This window comes from Dreissena polymorpha, chromosome 13 (assembly GCF_020536995.1).
Source record: "Dreissena polymorpha isolate Duluth1 chromosome 13, UMN_Dpol_1.0, whole genome shotgun sequence".
Classification (NCBI taxonomy): domain Eukaryota; kingdom Metazoa; phylum Mollusca; class Bivalvia; order Myida; family Dreissenidae; genus Dreissena; species Dreissena polymorpha.
Window position 1 is genome coordinate 72,415,862 of NC_068367.1, and position 16,451 is coordinate 72,432,312.

At 32.1% G+C, this 16,451-nt stretch overlaps 1 long non-coding RNA gene across 1 annotated transcript; it reads right to left on the minus strand.

Annotated features, from left to right (window-relative positions):
- Positions 1-13,909: 13,909 nt before the first annotated feature.
- On the minus strand, positions 13,910-14,714 carry LOC127855468 (uncharacterized). The gene is made up of 3 exons (XR_008037558.1): positions 14,688-14,714; positions 14,143-14,262; positions 13,910-14,003 (listed from the first exon to the last, which is right to left on the minus strand). It is a non-coding gene; the product is annotated as an uncharacterized LOC127855468 (long non-coding RNA).
- Between the last annotated feature and the right edge of the window lie 1,737 nt (positions 14,715-16,451).

Sequence of the window (16,451 nt, forward strand, 5' to 3'; positions counted from 1 at the left end):
AAATAATGAAAAGGCATGAAATTATTCTAACAATTTGTCTTATGCTTTGTATTCAAAAATTCAAGTTCACTAGGAATAATATAAACTATTGTTATACAATTCCCAGTTAAAACATACTTACTGCATTAAGTCCGGTTTGAATTCGCTTGCTGAATATTGGAGTTGATCTTTCGCCAAACATAGTCTCTGACCATTGGAACGAACATTGAATCTGTGAATTGGATAAGCAAGACGAGTAAATAATTAGCGAGTATCTAATTGTAAGAAGATATATTAAATGCGTACGTCACTGACGAATATAAAATTGTGATAACATACTTGAAAGCCAAAGTGTCTGTGCCCACACATATTACTGATGTAACTTTCCGTCAAATCAGTCTCTTGTAGCCTACTTCGCTCAGTAGGACCAATTGTCTTGCATTGGAGTCCATTAACGTACCTGTTATGCGCAATATGTAGTAAAAGCACTTTGTTAAATATATCAAAGAGCACATATGCGTATAATTATCTCACGATTTGTGGTAGTCATATATCTACAATCATGTTTATAACGTTCGACGTTTCATAATACTGTACACATTTGATTCTTCTCATCTATTGTTGTCACTTACCAATGAATTGTATAAAACCACCCATCTGTGCTATAACTGTATCTGTTACATCCACTACAATGTCCTCCATAGTTGTAATAATACGAATTATAATATTTATCAAGGGGGTGGCAACGGAAGACAACTGATGGCTTGTATATCTCAGTTGATGTATTGTCATCTATTTCACTTTGGAATTGGAGCTTTTGTTCAAGATGCGCCCATCTGTCTGTCGAGTTGCCCGCAGAGACGGATACCGTATCATGTTCTGTCAATAAAATATACAGTAACTGTAAAATACACTAAACTATATATTGAACAAATCATTTCAATGAATCAATGGCAGTAAATTTAACTGATCAATATCGGTACTAAGCACACGTTTGTGAAATAATAATCTTATTTGTTCAAATATAGTTTTTTAAACAATCGGATTATATATATATTCGTAAACTACATCTCTAGAATAAACGAAGCAGTACGTTAAAAAGTATCCCTTTTCTTAGCAAAGGTTGCTATATAGTCGGGTAAATATATGAAAAATACGATATCAACACCCAACAATTACTAGATAGGGTATTTTAACTGATCAACGAAGGGTTGGAAGTCCTTTATAACATATGAAATATTTACCAAATCGGACATGCATAAAGATAAAGATTGTTTTCAAGATTGCGCCCAAGATAACCGCCAAAACATATTCATGAAGATAACTATGTGTCTATATACTGAATTGTGTTACATAGTTATGATCATTAATAGGTTTAGGCGGCCATCTTAGGAATTATCTTTAAAAACAACACCTTTTCGGAGGTCCGATTTCGGTCAACCTTTGATAAGTACCTCCTCCCCACCTAGGATCAGTTGAAATACCTATTGTGTAAATTGACCCGACTATAATTTGGGTAAGTTGTTGTTTTCAGTATGACATACACGTACATGTAGCACATCATTAATGAATAATGAACAGCAATATGTGTGCCAAATACTGACTCATCTTTCGTGTTTGTACTGCACTAAATAAAAAGCCAGTAATGTAACAAATTGCTTACACAATGCACAATCTTTTAGATAGATTAAGATTAACGTTTTTATGCAACAGCTTCGAGCGCATACATCATTCGTTACCAGCAAGGGTTTCATTTGAAATAAAGTAATGTTTTAAGTTCCTCAGCTGAACTACATTTCAAACAGTATGACACTTTTATGCTACAGTACTAATAACTTAAAATAAGGACTTAATGTGAACATTTAATTACAAACACACGTTACCGAGACAATATGCGGCGAAGACGACATTTGGGACCTGAAGCTTCGCCAGATACTGCGATCCACACTTTCGTATCTGAACAGACAGGTTGTTAGACGTCCCGAATTCATGCAATCCTCCAATCTTGGCTTGTTTTGTGATAGTGTAACCCGAGTCGATTTCGCTTTGCTCCATAGCTGTTATAGATTCTATATGAACAGAAAGCAGAACGGACAATAATGCCCGTTATAAAGTTAAAGTATTTTGAACATTCGCATGTGTTCCCCGAAATACGTTGTGTCATATAGAATCGTGGCAAACACGTTTACATGCTTAAAGGGGCCTTTTCACAGATTTTGGCATTTTTTAACTTATTCATTAAATGCTTTATATCGATAAATGTAAACATTGGATCTTAAAAGCTCCAGTAAAAAACAAGAATAAAATTTAAAAAAAGGAAAAGAACATTGCCCGGACCAGGTTTCGAACCAGTGACCCCTGGAGTCCTGCCAGAGTCCTGAAGTAAAAACGCTTTAGCCTACTGAGCTATTCCGCCGAGTACACATGTTGAACGTATTTTATACCTTATATAAGCAATCTTCGTAGTTTCACAAAATTTAACGACAAAAACAGAACTCTCCAAATTATTCAATCGTTTCGCGTTGCAACGCTTTATAATTTTTAGGTTTTAAAATCGTCAAAAGATGCATATAGTGGCTATATTAGACAATGGTAAATGTTCAGTATTTCTGTTTCCTCACAAATATCATAACTAAAACGAAAATTTGCGAATTTGAAACAACTTTTTTCAATTTTGTCAATTTACCAAAGCGTGAAAAGATCCCTTTAATATAACTTGTTGCATAATACATTAGGCTCTCAGCCCATGGTAGAGTTAAAGTTCAAATAATAGATTTAGGATTTCTTTTTAACAATAACGTATCACTTTACTATTTTATAATTTAACATTTTCTTCTAGCTATGAACTCTTAATATATTTCAATCATGAGCTTAACCTATATTAAGACTTACTAAAATTATGGACAACCTCATTTATGTTTAGTAAATAACTAAACAAATCAAATCAATAAAATATTCACTGATATACAGAGGGAATCTATGGGCAATATGTTTCGCTGCTCAATTGTATAGCTTTAAAAATAAATGTCAATATTTCTAAATGTGTTTGCATTGTATGCATGTGGAAGTTCAATTAACTGTATCACATGAGTTGGCTTTGGGATGTATTTGTTTATATAGAGTCCTTAGAGTTTTGTTGTTGTCATTTAAGTAAATATAATATCCGTCTTAAACAAAGCTTCAATGTTTATATTTTCTAGTGTGTCTATATGTGCCAACACTATGAAACAATCTATGTTCATTCTTAATGTGTGTTTGTTTCATTCGATCAATTTATACTGGTAGTATTGAGGCCTCATTTTGCAGCCAAAGCTTAGAATTGGTTTCATAAGCTTATTTCATAGATCAAAAATGGAACGTTTGATACATTTGGTAATAGTTACATGTAAATACAATGAAATTAAAACTATAATGACATGTTATACTAATATTCTATTTTCCAAGTTTTCATTTCAACATTAACTTTCTGTTCTGCCAATGTCACGATCTATAAACTAAAGATCTTTTACCTGCAAGATATATTGGATAATATGTCCCACATGCGCCTGGTAAACGTCCATTAAGCTTCACTTCTGTGCTTATCATAGCTGGTCCGATGTTGTACCAGATGTCTTTTAATCGGTCGTCTCTAATTGGCGGTTCGGTCGAAGATAGAGCGTACTTTGGGGATCGGCGGTAAAGATCCGGTAGCGTGAGAACGACTTCTGGGCAAACACTCTCTTAAAACATTTGACGCATCGATATTGAAATATAGTTCGAGTGTAATGTCTCAATTGTTTTATATTAAGTTTTATAATTTATTGAATATTTTATAAACATGTACCTCTGTTTGCTTGATTAATCAACTGTGATGCTTTTTTTAAAATTTACATATTTGCTATTCCATATGCCATAAGCAGATACAACTTATTTTATGTGTAATATATGCTTTATGTATCATGTTTTACAAATAGTTAAAATATGAAATAAATGAATGAATGAATAATGGTTTGACCACAGGTGCATAAACACTTTACAAAGTTTAATACAAAATACAATATTGCGATTTTAGATAACAAATATGCTTTAAAGGGTGTTTGATTGATAAAAGTCTATAACAATCATAACACAACATAACACCCGTTTGTAATGCCAATTTGTGCCCTAGAGGAATGATTCGAATAAATTTTCTTAAGTAAAACCAAAAGTATAGCTCTGGGCAATGTGATTTTGTGATCTGTAAGGCGTAAGTAGTTGTTGATCCATAAGCATAATTTACAAAAAACTTGTAGAGGGCTACTTTGAGATATGGCATACCAAAGAAACAAATCATGATAGTGTTGCGTTCATATCTTTCTTATTAATATTTAATCACTTTATTAACAAAAGAATATAGTGTTTAAAAATTCGTATCCATTGGGTCAGTTGCTGTTGTATAAAATGTAAACAAGGCGGTGATTGTACAAATCATGTGTTCGATTGTAATTAAGTTACCTCTCTTTATGTTAAAGCAGGGAAGTAAATGAAAGACGCCGTACTGCGTTTAATCTTAGAGCGACATCGCACGTTCGAATTCAACTTTGTGATGTCAAATAATATTTAAAATTCAAAACAAACACAACTTTGGCATTGGAAATGCGAGACATTTTAGGACGGATAATCACAAAGTAGGTATATACTTGTTTATTAATTACTTTTATTTTAGTCAATTAACTTGTTGATAACTATTTTATGAATATATTTATAATAAAACTAAAATATTATATGCATATTGCATTTCGTTATTTATTTGTCTTACAAAATTGTTTTTGAAAATAGATTCTTTATATTTATTTTCGAGATCGATCATACAACAGTGTGTATGTTCTAAATGTATAAATTTCATTTTATTCGATTGGCGTTCATTGATGCTGCTATATAATTATTGCAAAAAATAGGTAAAAACTAATCTTACAAAACTACGACGAACTTATACTTCTACATGTGTCGAAGTATTAGTAAAATAGAAGAATTAACCTTTCAGCATGCACGCGCCGCCATGTTCTATGAGACCTTCAGCACAGTTGCACATTGAACCGCTATTGCAAGTTGAGTTAACTCTCGAAGCACTGCAGTCTTCGTCGGATTCACAATACCATGTTTCAGCTGAAAGTATATTCCTGGATTTGTAAACTTAAAGTTTATACATATGTGTCAATACAAAAAAAAACAATAGGGTGTATTGAGCATATTTCTTATAATATTGCTTTTACATGTTTTGCAATATTATTGTATACATGTATACCTCCTTCGCAGATGAAACGAGTAACGTGTTGATTTTCGTCGAAAGTGTTGAAAGAGGAGAGTCTAAAACCTAGTCTGCAGTCGCATTTTTGCGTTTGGATATTGCAAATGTGCATTCTTGTGCTGATTGCACTGCTTTGGTTATCAGAGTAACAGTCCATGTCGCTGTTACATATTGAATCGTAAACTGAAATGCAAATTATACATTGCGATTTCGCATGCATCTAAATATTTTGGAATGAAAATATAAGCATTTACACAAATTTCTGACAAAACATGCATACTAAGACATTGATTCATCCAAAGTGCAAACATCAAAATAAAAAAATATAACTTGTATATATTTACAGGCATGTATTCGTTAATATTGTGTGTAGTTCTTTTGAGGTTTCACTTACTTTGTTCACAATTATGTATTTGTTGATTCCATCTGAAACCTGGTTTACAAGAACACACGTTGTCGAGATCACAGTGAAAATGTTTGTTAGAATAATAGTCATGATACTTATACAGAATCTCAAAATACGAGCGACGATAGAAGAAACTCTCTGTATATCCACACATGTGTATGTCAGCACAGCTTGATCCGTAAACTGAAAATGGTAACAAATATAAAGAAGTGAAACTCCAGGTGCTGGAGCAGTATCTTATTATATACAATTAGTTGGTCCTTTATTTAAGGCAAGTGAACGATTGCCAAAACAGTACAAAACAGCACAAAACAGCACAATACAAAACAACATAAACACATCAAAGAATAAAGCTTGTGTCACCGCCTTGGAACGGTCAATGCAAAGCATTGGGGGGTTTAAACCGGTTTTAGAGCGCTTTACCTCACAGTTGGTCCAGCAATATTGATGATACATTTAAGTGTAAATAAAATTTAACATCATAACATTGTAACTCAAATTTAACAATAATAAATTAAAACGTATTCAATTTAATTACTATTTAATTACTCAATGGTAGGAAAGACACCAGAGCAAGAGAGTTACAACTTTTTGAGGAACGATGAAATGGAACTACGAACACGTGTCAACTACATTCCTTCTTTATAGAAAAATATTTAAGAATATATTAAAATAGTGAAAGTATGAATCGATGACGTCACAAAAATATATGTAGCCAGGAACAGAGAAAGAATATCGTATGACGTAATTGACAAGCGAAGACACGATGACGTGAACAAAACCCAGGGGCAGTGCAATAACATAAAAATAAAAATATAAAAGGGGCGGTACTGTAAAATTGAATTACTAATAAAGCCAGCTTAGGTTATTAAATATTTAAGAATCAAACGTTTAAAATGGTAATTCCATTCATGATTCCAAATTTTAAGAGAAAAAAGATATAGTGAAACAAAAACCAACAAGCACGTGTTTTTAAGTACGTTAACATCATATCCTTTTGATAAAAATGAGTGTATTAAATAGAAAAGTTTAATATAAACATTTTCTATAAGATATTTTAATTTGCGAACACGCTTCTAAACATCTCCATAAATTGGTGGGTGGGACGTTCCATTAGTTAAATGCCATTTTAAAGAAACAGTATATTTAGAAATGAAATCACCATACTTTGAGTGAAATTTAGCAAATTTACTTATATGGTTATGATACAAAAAACTTGTTTTAGCAATGTCTTCGTTAATATACGATTACGATCATTAAAATCTTTAATATATGAACATGCTCTGGCATAACGTACCAACTGCGAAATGTTAATACCATAGGACGGACTTTAGGGATGTTGCCATCTAGGAACGGAAAATTTACAGTTTCAATGTTAAAGTCGTCCCGTTTGTCGTATAAACCAATTTTAATCATATTATTATCAATAGTGAGATGTAACTCTAAATACGCAGCGTCTGTATTGGATTGACACGATCTATTTAAGACTAGTTCGTTCGGGAAGATTTTGTGAATATATTGTTCAAAGAATGGGTAATCTAAATTTAGTATGGCATCAATGTACCTACTAGTAATGTTAAAAGATTGAATAAAATCTAGTTGTTAATTTTTAGATAATTCTAACATAAAATCGCTTTCATAACAATATAAAAAAGGATCAGCTATAAGTTGCGCACAATTGGTACCCATAGGAACGCCGATAATTTGCTTAAATATTTTTCCATTAAATTCAACGAACAAGTTATTTAGAAGAAAAGTAAGTGCTGCACAAAAGTCAAGACAAGTCCAAATGATGTAATTATCTAATATCTGAGTAGTAAAAAAGCTGTTTTAGCGTTTAAAGCTAGATATGAACACTTCTCTCTAGCAAAAGTGTTTTCAATCAAAGAAACAAGTTTGGTTTTTATTAAAGCCTGAGGAAGCGTTGTATATAGTGTAGAAAAATCATAAGTGCTTACTTGTGACACCTTATACTTTTTCTTTTCAATTTCATCAATCAGTTGTAAGGAATTTTTTATTGACCAAAATAGGTTAATTTTTCATTAACTTTATTACAATATTTAGCTATATGATATCTAATTGCACTCAATGCAGATGTAAGATACACTGATAATTGCTTGGTGGTACAATACACTGAAAAAGCGATAAAGCGACTTTTATATGGCGTCTTATGTAATTTAGGTATCTAGTAAAGTGATGGCAATTTCTTGTCAGTAGTATTAACTATTACATTTAATTTTTTGCATTCGGCAATATAGTCCATAAGTTCATTAGGTTGCTTATTGTAATCACAATATGAAGTAGTTTGTGAAAGTTCTTGTGAAATAGTTTGAACATAAAACACTCGTCATATTGTTATAATATTATTAGCAACCTTATTTGAAGGAACTATGACGAATTTAGATTTTAAGTCTTCAAGCAATTTACAGAGAGTGTGTTTATTAAATTTAGGTGAATGTGGTAGGGCCAAAGGATTTGTATTATAAAAATGTATTTTATTCAAGGCCAGTTATTTCAGCATTTTCCTTTTTGCAGCATTAAGTGCAATAATCCTGTAAAGATGTTTCGATTTTCTCAATGCAGTCATCAAAATCAACAGGAATAGGCAGTCTATACTTAGGGCCTCTGCGTAGTAATTTTTTTAGGTTTTTATTTTGAATGAAATTAATGTCCCCAGTAATAACATGTCCAACTGGACCATATATATATTTTGAACTAGAACAGTCACTTGATGTAGGACAATTTCTTATTACAATAAGATCTGTGTAAATAGAATTATAATTAAAAACGATACTTCTAACAGGCTTATTATATTTGTAGCAAATAAGTGGTGATTCAGATTGCGGAAATAAAGGGGTATCAACTGACGCACATTTTTATCATTGAATATTTTTGGAAGGTCAATTAAATCAAGACCTTTGTTACAAAACTCAATTTTGATACGATTTCTAGTTTTGTTATGCGCACTTTCAATAAAAGGTTTAAGATAATAGTCAGTGAAAGATTCAATAATACAAGCACATTCGTACAGTGGGTCAGATTGAAGTAAAATAAGTTTACATTCCTAAGAAATATGCGCCAAAGAAGAAACAGAAAGAGAGCAAAGTGCACTTAGTAATTTATGTTTACCTCCATTTTGTAATAATGTGAAGCAGTCATTCAAAGATAGCAGTCGTTTGAATTTACGCCTTATGTTACCATTTTTCTGTATGCCATGTGAACGTTCATTTCTTAGACGTTTACTGAACAGAATGAATTAATCGATTTATTTTTAGAAATAGTTCCAATATTTAATATATTATCATTTAATCCAAGTGGGTAAGCTGTTTGTAAACGTTTAATCCATTCAAATTCCGACACGCAACTAGCTTTTAATTGGTACTGATTTGAAATACTATTGTTAAAAACAAGTTGCTCCACAGGTTGAATCTAAATATTAGTTACACTATGACCCGTTTTATTAAAGTGTTGGATGTACATCACCGATTGGATGGTAACAACAGGATCAACCACGTGAATGATGACGTAAGTGAACGCATCCCGCCCAATGATGGGAATCCACCAACCAGAGACGATATAAGCTCTCACGAGTATGACGTACGATCCAACACTTTATTCATGGACTAGAAATATGGCCGTAACCCAACAAACAATGACAGCACGAGGAAATTGCTCGATATGAATATCGCTAGCTGGAACAGTGCAGGCTTGCGTAAACACATAACCAATCTAGAATTAAAAACTTATTTATTTTCATTTGATATTGTTAGTCTATGTGAAACTTGGGGAAACTGTTGTGGTGAATTTAATTCATTATTAGAATCCTACACATGTTATGATCATGTTAGAGAGTTAAATCCAAACAGTATACGTAACAGTGGAGGCATATGTGTTTTTATTTCTGACCATTTACATAAGTTAAATATAATCTCACGTATTAATACGTCATTATGTATTACACTTATACCTCTCCACAGAGGTCATCAATATATAACCTAACAGATGAGAAGAATGGTATACATAGTATGTTTTCTAACTTAGAACAGCTAAAATTTATATATCCCGATGCTTTATTTTTCTTATCAGGAGACTTAAATTCTAGAACGCAAGATTACTTAGAAATCATACCTTGCGATGATTTATATTATATATTTGGAGACATAGATTATGAAGGCAGTGATTTTGATATGCAACGCGCGAATAGAGATAACTTAAGGGGAAATAATTTTGGAAAATCGTTAGTCAATTTATGCTGTGTGTTTGATGTACATATTCTAAATGGAAGATTTGCGAACGATAAGGAAGGCCATTTCACATGTGTTTCAAACGAAGGGGCAAGTGTTGTAGATTACATGATTGCTTCATCAAAATTATTTTCGAGAATTATTGACTTCAAAGTACTTGACCGTTCAGAATCTGATCATTTTCCAATTAACTGTCGAATAAACTTGGAGCACATAAATAACAACCGCCATGATTTTGGTAATAATAAAGAAGTTTCGCGCGTAAATAAATACAAATGGCAAGACAGGTTTGCTGATGTATTTCGCGTTTATATAACTACGCTCTGAAATGAAAATTGTAATATAATAATGAATTTTCATTACTACAAATATTGAAGAAGCGATTGACAAAACTAACGCTGTATACTATGAGGCAGGCAAAAATATGCTTTAATTACCTAACTACAAACGATCATTACAGCCACTTTGGTGTTTTGAACAATGTGATAATCTTAAGAAACAAAAATACACATATTAACGAAATTTTCGAGCTTCAAATTTACCATCTGATCTAAATGAGTATAAGGATCGCAGATATATATTAAAAAATTATTGCAATCCTAAAATGTGTGAGTTACAAAGAAAAAATAGAGCGGAACTACTCCGGAATCGAAAAAATCCGAATTTCTTGTGGAAAAAAATAAGCAAGCTAAACCGCAACAAAACATTACTACTAGTATCGAGGCCAAAAAATGGCACGACTAGTTTCGTAGTTTATTATACAGCGATCAAGCGCCGTGCATTGTTATAAACAATAACGCAGATGCCATAAACGATGATGTGATTTCGTTAAATGAGCCCTTTAACTCGCAGAAGTCGAATTTCAAATCCGTAATTTAATAAATAATAAAAGCAGTGGCATCGATGGAATACCAGCTGAGTTTTAAAAAATTCATTAAACATTATAACACTCTTCTTCGTATTACTTTTTAATCGAAATTTTTATTCTGGTTATTTTCCTAAAACATGGGGTCAGAGTATAATATGTCCAATACACAAATCTGGACCTACCCATATTCTTGGAAATTACCGTGGAATCTCTTTAACTAATTTAATGTACAAAATATTTGCCGGTATACTAAATAAACGATTATATGAATGGGCGGAAGGAAACAATAAATTTGATGAATCTCAAGCAGGTTGTCGGGCCGGCTATTCAGCTATAGATAATGTTTTTTTGCCTTCAAGCGATGGCTCAAAAATATTAGTAAAAAAGGGGGGTAGATTCTATTGCATATATATAGACTTTAGAAAGGCATTCGATAAAATAAATCACAATGTAATGTTTCAAGCACTTACCAAAAATGGAATTAAAGGTAAATGCATTGACGTATTAAAAATATGTATAGCTCTCTCTTTTCCTGCGTTTAAGAACATAATACAACCGACACTCATTCTGCGGTGAAGTATAGAACCAATTGTCAAATTACTATATCAGAGTTTTTTCAATGTAATATTGGTACACGTCAGGGTGACAAGACCAGTTCTACCATATTTGCTCTATTTATAGATGAATTATCAGTTATGCTACGTGAAACATGTGGGTCCGGAATGTTTATTTCAAATGAAATACCTGACATTTTATGTCTCATGTTTGCAGACGATATTGTTAGCTGTGCGAAAACGGCCTTTAAACTTCAACAACAGTTAAACGTTGTTGATCAATTTTGCATTAACACGGGAATGGAGATTAATTTAGATACAACTAAAGTTATTGTTTTTAGAAATGGCGGACCATTAAGAAATTACGAGCGCTGGACATATCGAGGTACGAAATTAAATACCACTTCCGCTTATAAATACATGGGATTATTATTTACACCCAAATTATCGTGGAACGCGGCGCAAGAAAAACTAAGATCACAAGCTCAAAAAGCAATATTCTCAATGTATAGTTATAAAGGGACTTTTGGAAACTTCCCTATTAAAGAACTCTTTTTACTTTTTGAAAGCATGGTAAAGCCAATATTGTGTTATGGCTCACAGATATGGGGATATGAATATGTAAATGCCATTGAAACTATCCAAAATAAATTTTGTAAACGCATTTTGCATGTAAGGAAAAATACTAATACATGTATCGCCCTTGGCGAATGTGGCCGACTACCCTTATCTGTTACATATTTTGTTAATTGCATTATGTATTGGTGTAAACTGTTAATGATGCCTTATAACAGATTTCCTAAACAATGCTATAATATGTTAATATCAATAGATAACGCCGGGCGTACTTGCTGGGCAACACATGTAAAACTTCTAATATTTAGATATGGTTTCGGATTCGTCTGGATCTCTCAGGATATTGGCAACGTAGACTTATTTGTGTGTAATTTTCGTCAGCGTATAATTTATTGCGTCACACAAAATTGGCACAGTGACATAAACAATGCATCTAGAGGTAACCATTATAAGGACTATAAATCTCTACTTAACACCGAAAGATATTTGAAGTTGGAAATTCCGCTAAAATATCAGAAAGCCTTTGCCAAGTTTAGATGCTCCAATCACAAATTAACTATTGAAATTGGTAGGTAGTTGCATCTTGAATATAATTTGAGAATTTGTAATTTTTGTTTCATCGAGAAACATTTAACTATTATTGATAGTGAATACCATGCGTTATTTTAATGTAGTAAATATGACGTTGTCCGTAGAGAATTTCTATATAACTGGTATATAGGTGGAAATTCTGTACATGACTTTTATAAGCTGATGAGCAAAACAGATAATGACACACTATTGAAATTGTGTTTGTATGTGTTTCATCTTTTGAACAAAATTGAATAGCTGATATATTTTTAAAGTAACATTAACACTATGTTATATGTTGACATATTTTAATATTAAGATGATGTGTTCGGAACTACAAACATGTGTTATATTTTATATCAAATACTGTGTATTTTGGGCCAACGGCCTTTATTTACTTAATAAACTGAGTTGAGTTGAGTTGAGTTAATTTCAAGTAATGACATACACTTCATGCATATAATTTTATGAGACATCAGATTGATAAACAGATGAAAGAATAAAAGAGGACCTATTTAAAAACTTGCAACATAAACACTTCCTGGAGTTGCACTTTTTATTGTAGGATACGGAATAGATGGAGCTTGATGACGCTGCGAATTAGAACCTTGTTGTATTGTATCTCCAATGAAAGATGTTCGAAGTAAACTTATTTTGACTGTGATTTAGAAAAAAGTAATTTTCTATAACTAAACAGCAAATGAATACTACGTGCAATAGGAATTCTCAATGGGGGAGAGAACAACTTTTTTTGTTATCAATTTGTCCATACTTTTATAATTTGGCGAAACCACCAATCTTGTAGTTACATTAATACACATTGCCAATTCAACATACATAAGAGCGTGAAAGGCAGCTTGTCAGATACTGGTCTGTACAAATTCCGTATAACCTGCAGAACTCTCAATTGATGAACATACAAGTTTACTTTATAAACACAGAACATGTATAAGAATCTAAGTATAAGAAAAGGTCTTAAAAAAGGTTTCTAAAAATAATAAAAATAACAATACCGCTACCAGCCTCTTAAGGCTGAAAATATAACAACATCGAAGATAAGGCAAACATGAATGTTTTAGACAAACTAACATGTGTTCTTACTTGTATAAACGCAAAGGGGACATGCACAAATTGTCAATAACCGTGTTAACATAGATATCGTTTAACAAATATGCTACGGAAAAACAATATTAGTGCAGTTTATTAAATAACGTCTAATATACATATTGTTTAGCTTGACAACTATTTTAAGAATGTAACTTTATGCTATGGTATTAAGTGTGGAGAAATGTATACCTTCGATTAAATAAACACTTTATTAAGATTGTAGTGTTGTGGATACATTGCATGATTCACCACCAATTAAGTACACGCATTTGTGAAAGTGAATTAGTGAAAGTACCTTTGATACATGTTGCATTGTTCAGAGATTTCACAGCATGCCCGATTGGACAGCGACAAAAAGATCCTATGTCTGTATTCTTGCATTCGAATCCTTCATACAAGCACTCGTCAGTCGAACTGCATCCGGCATCCATAACTACAAAATAATAATAAAATGTAGTTTGTTGTTAAAAGTAGTCACAAAATCAATAAATTATATAATATGTATTATGGATTTGTAGTTTAATGTGTGTACATTTGAATTTAGTTCAGTAAGTTAATAGAACGATATTTACCCCAGATGCATTCGGATTCCCTAAGAAGAAAGCCTGTACTGCACGTACATGTTCCGTCAATGCAGGACATGTTTGAATTTCGACCGCATTCCAAAGATGATTTGCATTCAGAGCCCAAATCTGAATGTATACACAAACAAGCTAGGGGAAAACAAATACGATGATTTAAAACAAAGCAACAGTAAAAAAGGAAAATTTTCAAATAAATTTAAGGACACTTATGGCTTTCATAAACCCGTTCAAAAAAACTGGCATCTTATTCTACTATCATTGGCTCATAGCTATAAATACTTTATAGCTAATATATAATATGTATATAAAAACTAATTAAGGTCCATAATTGCGATATTCAAATTAAAACAGATGAATGCACTATTACCAATTAAAATGTAACATTTGTTTTCAAATAACATACGTCTACCAATGATGGGGCCTTGTAACTCAAAACTATAAATTGAAAGTGGATGCCACGATATCCGGCTTAGAACTAATACAATTTCTTGAACTTTAATCTTGTTAAAATAACACCTGCTGCAGAAACTTACATGAGTAACAAACTCCATTGTTTTGTTTTTTAACATCCATATTGCACTGACAAATATTTGCTTGTTTGTCACACACATAGTCGAAGCCATAGTTTTGCACTGACCCATAATTCCACATGAGTTCAAACGACGAAGGATTGCAGTCCAAATCAGCACTATATGGACGACATGTTAAACCAGTCACTGAAAAGTAAATGGATATGTAAGCACAGAAGTGCACAAGGGAAGTAAAAACTCTTTTTACAACCAAATACACTATGGTCTTAATTGCAATCATATACAATGGTTTGTTTTCATTTGGAGTTCTTATTTATATATAAATAACACTGCGCATTGAACAAAACTGGCACAATATTTCATTTGAGACCGTAATATGTGGTTCTATGAAATATATCACTGTGTTTTTAATTAAATTACAATAAAACTAATCGAACGAAACATATTTTTCAAAATGACAGTATGCGAAATACGCATTTCCGAAAGATTCAACTGATTTTAATAGGCGAATACCTGAAACACAGGCTTTTTCTATTCTTCTAAATCCAGGTTTACAAAAGCATACGCCATAGAAACAGGCAGCATTGTCCGCCTGGCAATCTTCATCCGTTGCGCAGTAAGCTTAAACCCAATAGGCGATTATAAAACAGAATATACTTTGTGGTTATTTAAACATTTGATCAGCTACAGTTTTGGCATTTTTGAAGTGTGTCTGTAAATACTTTAATTTCAAACATCTATCAAAATAATAGATTTCAAGGAAGAAAGTAATTATTTTGTGACATCTTAAATGTTATTTCGAAATGTTTATTTAAGTTTATTAAGCGATATACGTTTTGCAATGACACTCAGGAAAAAAATTGAAAAACCCTAAATTATTGCGTGTATGCGAGTTGAACATCAGTTTTGAAATATATGTGTACTAATATTCCTCGTAATAAAACATTTCAAGTGCTCGTTTTGATGAAAAACGTGTATACAATCAAACCACACAGAAAAAAGAAGACCAAAATGTGCTTCATAAAACGCTTAGAATCTAAACGCGTGTTCCTTTAATTACGCAAAACCCTTCACTTTCCCTATATTTTCAGAAAACATAAACACCTTAACTATTTTAATATTGCAATTTGTAACAGTATTTGAAATCAAGGTATGTATAATGCATTTGCTTGATCCATCTTATTCACCCTATACTAAAAATATAAAAGTGGATATTTATAAATGCGTGAAAAAATACGTTTTAATATTATAAACTGACCTCCATAAAAAAAGTATTTGACCATTCAGTGAAAAAAGAATCCAAATAATCTCAGATTTGATGACGTGTAATACATGTTATTCGGAAACAATCTTGTTGATACGGACGCACATATAGATGAACGGAAATTCAGATTAATGTTAATACAAACAAATATTACACTGGTAATATGTATGAATCTTCTATATACTGTATGAAATAAATTAACTTACAAGGTCGACAATATCCATGCTGGCAAAAAAGCAAATCAAATCCACAGTCGGCATCCTGTTGACAGGAACCTGTAAGTAAAATATTAAATTTACTCTTTCAGCTTTTTTCCCTGTTATTAGTTTCGCTACATAACATCAGGTTTGACTTCAGTGTCTTATAAAAATCGATTTAATGAATCATTTTGAAGTCTAAGCACACAAGTTTTGGTGTGTACTGGGAAAACCTGAGGTTAATGCAAGTACGACCAAGACAGACCAAATGCGCCATTTTTTTCACTCGCTCAAAGCTTTAACATA